We start from the raw sequence: 9,170 nt of genomic DNA on the forward strand, positions 1-9,170 counted from the left end.
GTGACGGTGTTACAGGTCAGAGGTGGGAGATGAAAATAAAGATGAGAGAAAGGGTCGATGTCAATAATTTGCTGATCAGATCTCTGCCTCAGGTAATCAGCCAGGCAAACTGAGGCACAGTTAGCTGGGCATTTGGGCCACAGGCACTGAGAGGTGTTTATTATTTATTTATTTGAAAGATTTTATTTATTTTCTTTTACAGAGAGGGGAAGGGAGGTTGAGAAAGAGAGGGAGAGAAATATTAATGTGTGGTTGCCTCTTGCACACCCCTGCTGGGGACCTGGCTGCAACCCAGGCGTGTGCCCTGACCCTGTGGTTTGCAGGCCCTCAATCCACTGAGCCACACCAGCCAGGGTGAGGTGTTTATTGTTTAATGTAGGGTTCCTGTGCTCTTGATGAAGACTTCAGGAATGACGATCTTCCCTCCTAATTTGGCTCTTCCTGAGGACACTGTATAGCCCGGTTTCCTTTGGGGTTTAATACCCTGTAATTACTGTCGGATGAAGACAGAAAGACCCATTATATTTCTTACTACTTTCGTTTCCCTCCATCCTTACGTAAAACATGATCTGAAAAGAAGAAAAAGAAATAAAAAACCCAGGGAAGAAGGGCCCAGCGCTTTGGAGGAACAGTGAGGACAAAACCTCTATAGTTAAAAAGAAACACTAAAAAAAGGTTATTGTGTGTGAGGTTGGAATCACCCAGAGACCAATTAACACCTTATTTTGGGGATTAGCTATTCTGGCACTTGCAGATAGTTTCTGAAACAGTGGTGTTTGGAGTCCACCCTGTAGGAGTAACTGAAGTGTTGATAAAAGGGATTCCAGAACAAACAAAGATTTCTACCGTAGACACGGGAGGAGGTGTGTAGGGTTCTGGTCTTTGGGTTAACAGCTCAGCACTACATTTATTGCTGGAAGATTCCAAGATTCATAAAAGACTGCTTTTAAAGGAAAAACTCTTATTCTTAGAATTAGTTTGCAGTCTGTTTGTTCTCCTGAGATTCCGTGCAGTTCTCCCAGGGGCCTACATCTCCCAGGATTCGTAGCTTATCTGTGCCAATCAGCTTTGGGCCTAATACGAATACGAGAGATTTAGGCTTGGGAATCAAATCTTTGCTTTTGTTCTTGGTTGCCACCGTTTTTATTTTAAATTGCTTTGTGTAGTTGCCAAGGTAGTTTCCAATTAGAGGAGCTCTGCTGCCTTTTCTTTACTTGCCCTTTGCTGTGTTTGTTTGGTCAGTTTCTCACTAGGGAATGACTTTGGCAACTGGGAGGGTGGAGCTCCAGTTCCGAGGGGCAGTTCAGTGTGGCATCCAGAAGCCGCGTCTTTGCAAGCCTAACGCTAATGCAATAGTCCCAGAACGGAAACCATCCTGGGTCCTGGGCGTTCTCCTGCACTTTCTTCCCACTGCTGCACCCTGGGGTAATAAGGGGAGCTCGTCTTTCAAAAGAATGCTTAAAGATGACATTAATTACAGCCCACACTCCCATGACTTGAACTTAGGGAGCCCAGGAACATTGCATTAGAGCTAGTAGGGATTAATCCAATCTTATTTTATAATGAGAAAATTTAGGCCTTGAATGGAAAAATAATCTGCCCCCAACACACAGTCCTCACCTCCAAGGTCTTAAAACTAGTTACCAGCAGAGCCCTGACCAGCATGGCTCGGTGGGTTGGGTGTCATCTCACAAAACAAAAGGTTGCTAGTTTGCAGACCAGGCCAGAAACAAGAGGCAACCAATTGCTGTTTCTCTCCCTCCATTTCTTCTCTCTTATAATTAAAAAATAAATAAGTAAAATCTTAAAAAAAAAAACAAAAACAAAACCTAGTTACCAGAAGAACTGGGACAGAAACCACATCTTTTGAGTTCTAGGCTAGTATTTAACTCATTAGTTAGAATAGTCATAGTTCCAGCCTAGATCTCTCCCAGAATAGGTGGCTCAATTTTTGTGTTTGGTGTTGGTTTTTTTCAGGACTACCTAGATAATTTAGTTTTAATCAAATATCTAAAAAATTATGGTCTTTCCACCACCCATATCAGAATTACTTGTTAAAAATGCATATCCCAGCTTCTCGCAACCTTCAGACTCTCTGAGAGTTGTATCCAGGGTCTGGATTTTCTAAATAGCTTCCCTAGAAGAGTCTCAGGCACTTGAGAACACCTTTACCTGGCCCAAAGTCAATATATTTTATTGATTTAAAATGCTTGCTTACCTTTTCATGAAGATGGCGCTGAAAGTAAAGAAGAAAGCCCCTGCCCCTCCCAAAGCCAAAGCCAAAGCCAAAGCCAAAGCCAAAGTAAAGGCTCTGAAGGCTAAGAAAGCGGTGCTGAAAGGCATCCACAGCCACACACACATACATGCAAAAGATCTGTGTGTCACCCACCTTGCAAGGCTGAAGACACTGTGGCTCTGAAGGCAGCCCATGTATCCTCAGAAGAGGACCCCCAGGAGAAACCAGCTTGACCACTATGCCATCATTAAGTTCCCCCTGACTACCAAGACAGACAGAAAGAAGGTAGAAGACACCATTACATGTGTGTTCACTGTGGATGTCAAGGCCAACCAGCACCAGGTCAAACAGGCTGTGAAGAAGCTCTGTGACACTGATGTGGCCAAGGCCGACGCCTGATCAGCCTGATGGGGAGAAGACAGCCTGTGTTCGACTGGCCCCAGACTATGGTGCTCTGGATGTTGCCAACAAAACTGGGATCATCCAAGCTGAGTCCAGCTGGCTAATTCTAAATATAAAGTTATTTTACTGTAAAAAAAATGCTTACTTAACAAAAGAAAAAATCAGCAGAATGAAAAGGCAACCTAAAGAGTGGGAAAACAATTTTATAAACCACATAAATTTATTTAGAATTCATACAACTCAATAACAAAACAAAACAAAGTGATTAGGAAATGGGCAGAGGAACTATAGTAATGACAATACTGAGGGTGACAGTAGCAGTAGTTCCCGTGACACTGTCCTGGAGATGTCTGCTGGTCCTGCCACTGCTAGATTGCTGTTGTCCCGTTCCCCTATATGACATGTATTACTTACCTAATATGGCTCAGTTCCTGACAAAACTCATTCAGTGCAGACAAATTCTCTCTTAAATGACTTTATTAAACCCATCTCTGATTCATTAAGCAAGAACTTCTATAATAAATTTGTAATATCTTCTAAAGAAAGGGATCTGGAGGAGGGCCAGGCTAATTTAGGAGGGAACATGGTTTAAAAATGAGTGAACCATTCTCAAAATCACACAAGATAGCTATAGAAATATATTAACAAGTTTTTTTAAAGATTTTATTTTTAGAGAGAGAGGAAAGGAGGAAGAAAGAGGGAGAGAAACATTAATCTGTTGTCTCTCACCTGCCCCAAGCTGGGGACCTGCAACCTAGGCATGTACCCAGACTGGGAATTGAACCAGTGACCTTTTGATTTGCTGGCTAGTGCTCAGTCCACTGAACCACACCATCCAGGGCTATAGTAACATGGTTTTATCTTTCCACAGATTAAACTAAGATCTTTGAAGATAATAAAACAAACAGAAAATTCCTACAAATTAAGAATCCCAGCCAAGATTTTAATGAGTCTATTTGCTTTAGCCTGGAGAAAATAGTCATGATACAGTTCTGAATTACATCAGTAAGGAACCAGAGGTGAGACTAGGTTTGTTCTAGAATCCCCTCAAGCAGTGCAGAATGCAAATCACACACCAGCACAGAGACACACGGATTATGCAAGATTGTCTTAAGACTGAGGGATTCCCACGAGAAACCTTCATTTCCTTTATTAAAAATGGGTTATTATCCAACTGAGCCACATTAGCCAGGGCAAGTTTTCTATCTTCCGATGACTCACTCACAGAGGTGCCTGTGATGGTGGAGAGAACCATTTTGGTTCGGAACTGGACTGGGGCCCACACAAAAGAGGTTTGGCTTCCTTGGTGACAGAAGTTGGCCTGGGAAGTAAAGCTTAGAAGTCACATCCTGTTAGTAATGGATCAGTTGGTGCCAAGTTGATCTAAGGAACCAGACAGTGTGCCCACAGTTTTCCTATCTTTCTGGAGCTCACACCCCGAGATTTCTCTATACTCTGGCAAAGTAGTTTCTGTGTCTCAGTGGCTGAGTTTTGCAGAACAAAGCTTCCCAGAAGCAAAGAGAAAGATGACTGTTGTAACAGCCCTGTCTATGGGTGGTGGGGACAGTGTGGGGTGTGTGTGTGTGTGTGTGTGTGTGTGTGTGTGTGACTCTTCTTTTCTTTTTCCTCATTTCTTGGGAATGGAAAGAAGACACTGTCTCTATAACCAAAATGCTCAGGGGGGCCTCTTCTCTGAGCATGAAATGCTTTGATCCCAGGAAAGTTTTTCATGTCAACTTTGGCTTATTGGTCTGGGAGGAACCAGGGCAGCTATAGATGGGAAAGGGCAGATCCCAGAAATAATTTTAAATTAGGGGAATCTCATCTTCAGTATGAGATGTGTGTTCTCCAACCATGTTATTCTTCTGGCTCCCCATTGCCCTATTAACAACAAGCTTATTACTTTGAATAATATTTGTTTATCATTTATATCTTTCCCTAGATTGAGTTTCTTGAAGATATGACTTCAACCTTATACATTTTCATATTTTCTAGAGCCTAGTCTAGAGACTGGCCTTCAGTAAGACCTCAGTGTTTGTGAGTTGGATGTGAGTGATTTTCAGAAACTTCCCTGCTTCATGCTTCCTTCCCTACCCTCTCCCTTTGCACTTACTGAGAGAGGAAGGCAAGGAGAGCATATTCAGGGATCTAATAAACCTAATATCTTTGTACGCCTTATCTACCTGTGATCCTTCCCCCAGAAAAAAATCTTATGCAGGAAAGTCTCTGAACCTCATTATTAACATTAAGGACTCAATGAGTGATAATGGTATATTTCTTTACTAAAAAATTTTTTTTGTTGATAGAATAGTGATCTAACATAATTTTTCTTTCCTTTTCTTGTTCTCCCTGAATTCTTTCTAATCTCCTTTGCATCTCTTCCTAGTCATTTAGTCACCAAGAGGTTCAGTAATTCCCACCCCCTTTGGGTTATTAGTAAACCTCCCTTTAGAAGTTTTGTGAAGAGAGAAGCAATGGTATGTAGCTACATGAACAAACCCAAGCAGGTGGTGTGTTCTGTAAAAGAAATCCACATTTAAGTAAAAGAAAGCAGTGAATCTTCCAAGGGACAAAGGAGAGGAGCTGTAAAGGAAGGAATCAGGGCCCACACACCTGCAGGCAGGCCCAGCCAGCAGGCTGCCAGACTGTCTTGGTCTTGGAATCAGTAATGTGCACTGTACTTGGAAGTTGCTTTTCTCGTATGTGCTTTATTTCCCTGTCTAATTTCTCCTTAGATTCTAGTGAAATTCTTTTGAAGCATGCAGCATGTGTTGGCTAAACTTAAAGAGGAAGAAGAAAGGGAGTTTTGTGTACATTTAGATTTGAAAACAAGACTCAGAATAAGCATTTGCTATACCTTAGGGCAGTTGTTCCTAATTTTGGGGAGGTGCCAGGCTCCTGTGAGAATATTGTGAAAACTATGTACTCCTTTCGAAGAAGAATGTACCTACGCACAAGATTTTGCATTAGTTTCGGGGATCTTGAAGGCCTTGTAGAAGTAACAGCCTGTTAGTAATAGGTTGATTGGTGCCAAGCTGGTCTAAGGAACCAGACTGTGTATATAAGAATCCCTGCCTTGGCAGAAGAGGCGCACTGAGGGTGATGTCCTCACGCCATCCAACCGCAATCAATTCCTTTGTGAGCTCACTGTTTTTTACCACTCGGATTATTTTATTTCATCAAGACCATTATGATTAATAGTTTAGATATATGGAATATTTGTTAACGCATGATCGCACTTAATCCTGCCAACAGCCTCAGGAGGTAACTGTATTATTTTCATTTTGTAGATGAGGAACCTAAGACTTAGCAAGGTTTAAGCAATTCGCCCAAAGCAAATCATCCACATCCAGCCCCTGCTCTTAATTCCTCTGCTCAGCACCACCACGTGTTTTGTGCTCTGTTGTCCTGGAGGGGAGAGTCCCTGACACATCTCAGCTGTGCAGCCTGTTTACGGTGGCCCTGGTTTACCTGTGTGGCTGCATGCGGTTCTGTGAGCCTTGTGTTCTTTTTAGGTTTATAGATTATCGATTACATATAATTTCACATGACTCTTGTGCAATTGCTGGTTCTGCCTTGGTCTATGGCAGTGCTCCTGCTAAACCTAGGGAGGTTGTACAGAGATTTCCTGCACACCTCCTGCCCTTATGCATGCATAGCCACCCTCATTATTAACATTCTCCCACCAGAGCGGTATGTTTGTTACAATTGATGAACCTATGTTGACACATTATTATTGCCAAAATCCATAATTTACATTAGGGTTTGTCCTTGGCATTGTGCATTCCATGGGTTTGGACAAATGTGTAATGACATGTATTCAACATTATACCATCTTACAGGACAGTTTCACTGCTCTAAAAATCCTCTGTGCTCCACCAATTCACACCCCCACACCCACTCCTGAACACTGCTCATCTTTGCACTGTCTCCATAGTTTTGCCTTTTCCAGACCATTGTATAGTTGGAATCATGCAGCGTGCAGCCTTTTCAGATTGGCTTATTTCACTTAGCAGTATGCATTTAAGGTTAGTTTATGTCTTTTCATGGCTTGATGTCTCACTTCTTTTTAGTGCCGAATAATATTCCACTGTTGAAATTAGCACAGTAATCCAGTAAAGGACACCAGTAAAGGACATCTCAGTTGCTTCCAAGTTGTGACACTTAGGAATAAAGCTGTATTCATAAGGATGTTTATGGTTCATAAGGTTGAATTCATAAAGGTTGTTTAAACCTGTGCAGTTTTTGCACAGATATAACCTTGTAACTCCTCTGGGTAAATACCAAGGAACACTGTTGCTGGATCATATGGCAAGAGTATGTTTAATTTTATAAGTAATTGTCAAACTGTCTTCCAATGTGGCCGTGCCATTATGCGTTTCCTTGAGCCATGAATGAGAGCTCCTATTGCTCCACATGCTCACTGGTATTTGGTGTTGTCAGTGGTCTGGATTTTAGCCATCCTAATAGGTGTGCAGTGGTGTGTCATTGTCATTGTAATTTGCATTCCCCTGATGACATGGGATGTGTTCATTCATTCCCCCCATGGCCACCAGGAAGGTGCTCACCAGGTAGGATCCCTCCCCCACTGCTCCACCCCTAACTATTTCCAAATCAAAAGTGAGATTAGGAGTCCTGTACACCGCGTCCTCTAGCCTGTCAGAACACACGGCACAGGCAGCACATCCCTTGCATGGTGGAGAACAGGCGTGCCCACATTGTTCTTTTAAAATGAGTAATCTTACAAGACTGTGTCATGTGAAACATAAACATGAGGACTGTCCCAGTGCATTGAGCCCATTCAACACATCTGAAGAAGCAGCTGCAGTAAGTTGTTTCAGTTTGACAAGTTAATCCGTGTTTCCCAGAGGGAACAGAGCTATTCTAAATGGGACATTTCCTTTTTCTTTTCATTCATACACGGTCCCCAAACTCAGCAAAGTTCTCAGTTTAGGTGGTGTTCTCTTGTTGACATGAATGCAGAAGAGGCAGGAATTTCTCCCTGCTGACAGTTGCTTTTTTAGAATGGTGCTACCTTACCCTGTGAGCACCCTTCCCAGGCAGCCTGGGCCCAGAGACAGTGCTCGGTTGTTGCTGGCGGTTCCTTTGGGTGCAGCGATTTCTTACCCAGCCAGACAAAAACCAGGACAAACCTTTTCAAAAGGGTCGAGTGGAGCTTTTGAAAATGCAAATGTGTCTGTGGGTCTGGGTCAGAGGATGGCTTATAATTAATGATCTTTTGTGTGTTGCTCATTAAGAGGGTCAACTCAATAAAAAGCACGTTGCCTCTTCTCTGTCAGTGACAGATACTCTTATCAGAAACAAGGCTTTTATTGTGGTTGTTTTCCTCAGATGAAGAGGAAAGGCTGATGCTAAGGGGAGTGAGAAAGAAGGAGGGTGGGGTGAAGGCAGAGGCTTCCCTCAGCACCAATCATTAGCATATTTGTTGGAGTGCTTGTTATTTAATTTCACTTAATACTGCCATTTGAGATCCAATGTTAAAGTGTGAATTCCTCTCCGAGGTCTGTAGTTTTAAAGAGGAAATTTACTGACCTTGTAGAAGAGACTCAACACCATCACCTACATTGTAGATGGTGGATTGTTTTTGGAACTGACAACAAACAAACAAACAAACAAACACATTTCTTTCTGTAGGTGCTCTGTCTAGCCATTTTTATCTTAAATTTAGCCTCCTCCATAAACATTCAAGATACAAGTGGAAAAAAAACAAAGAGGAATTCAGGGTCTTGAAAAGAGACTTTGGTTCCACTGAAAAAACGGCTGAGGAGCCTGGATCTTCCCTGTGGGATGTGTGTGTGGTGGGCGGCGGGGTCATGTTTCGGAGGGGCCTCAAGACCAGCTGAGGAATACTGGCCTTTGCCTGGTGGCTGCTTTTCAGGAAGTCAGAAAATTGAGGGTGTCTGAACAAGTTGCAAAATGGACACAATTGTTCAGCTCTTCTGGATTAAACATAATTCTAGAATGTTCTTTGTCCTGATGGTTTTGGAATATTGAAGCCCCTGAAATGGGTTTCAATGAGTAGTTTGTAAGTGTCCTTTGATGTGCTGAGCAGTCTACCCAGTTTCCATTTGCACTGAAACCTACCAAGCTGTGTGGCTTGGCCAGGCTGCTTTTACTTCTCTTGGCCTCAGTGCCCTTATTTGTGATAGAGGGACATGTTTCATTTCTTTCTTTTTTTAGTTTAGTTTTTTTTTTTTAAGAAAGAGAGGAAGGGAAGAAGAAAGAGAGGGAGAGTCACATCAATGTGTGGTTGTCTCTTATGTGCCCCTACTGGGGACCTGGCCCGCAACCCAGGCATGTGCCCTGACTGGGAATCGAACTGGCAGCCTTTTGGTTCATAGGCTTGTGCTCAATCCACTGAGCTACACCAGCCAGGGCTGTTTCATTTCTTTTTTGTGCTTCATGAACTTGTGAGGATTAAATGGCTTAGTGGCCCTAAAGTGAATGGCACATGGAAAGTACATAGAAAACACTTTATATTGGCCTTTCTCCTCCTTCTCCTCCTCCCCTT

At 42.6% G+C, this 9,170-nt stretch overlaps 1 pseudogene; it reads left to right on the forward strand.

Annotated features, from left to right (window-relative positions):
• The first annotated feature begins 2,224 nt into the window (after positions 1-2,224).
• Positions 2,225-8,502, forward strand: LOC123824951 (annotated as a pseudogene).
• Positions 8,503-9,170: the final 668 nt, after the last annotated feature.

The sequence above is a fragment of the Phyllostomus hastatus genome, unplaced genomic scaffold (genome assembly GCF_019186645.2).
Source record: "Phyllostomus hastatus isolate PE091 unplaced genomic scaffold, TTU_PhHast_1.1 phas_contig_58, whole genome shotgun sequence".
In the NCBI taxonomy this organism is placed as follows: Eukaryota; Metazoa; Chordata; class Mammalia; order Chiroptera; family Phyllostomidae; genus Phyllostomus; species Phyllostomus hastatus.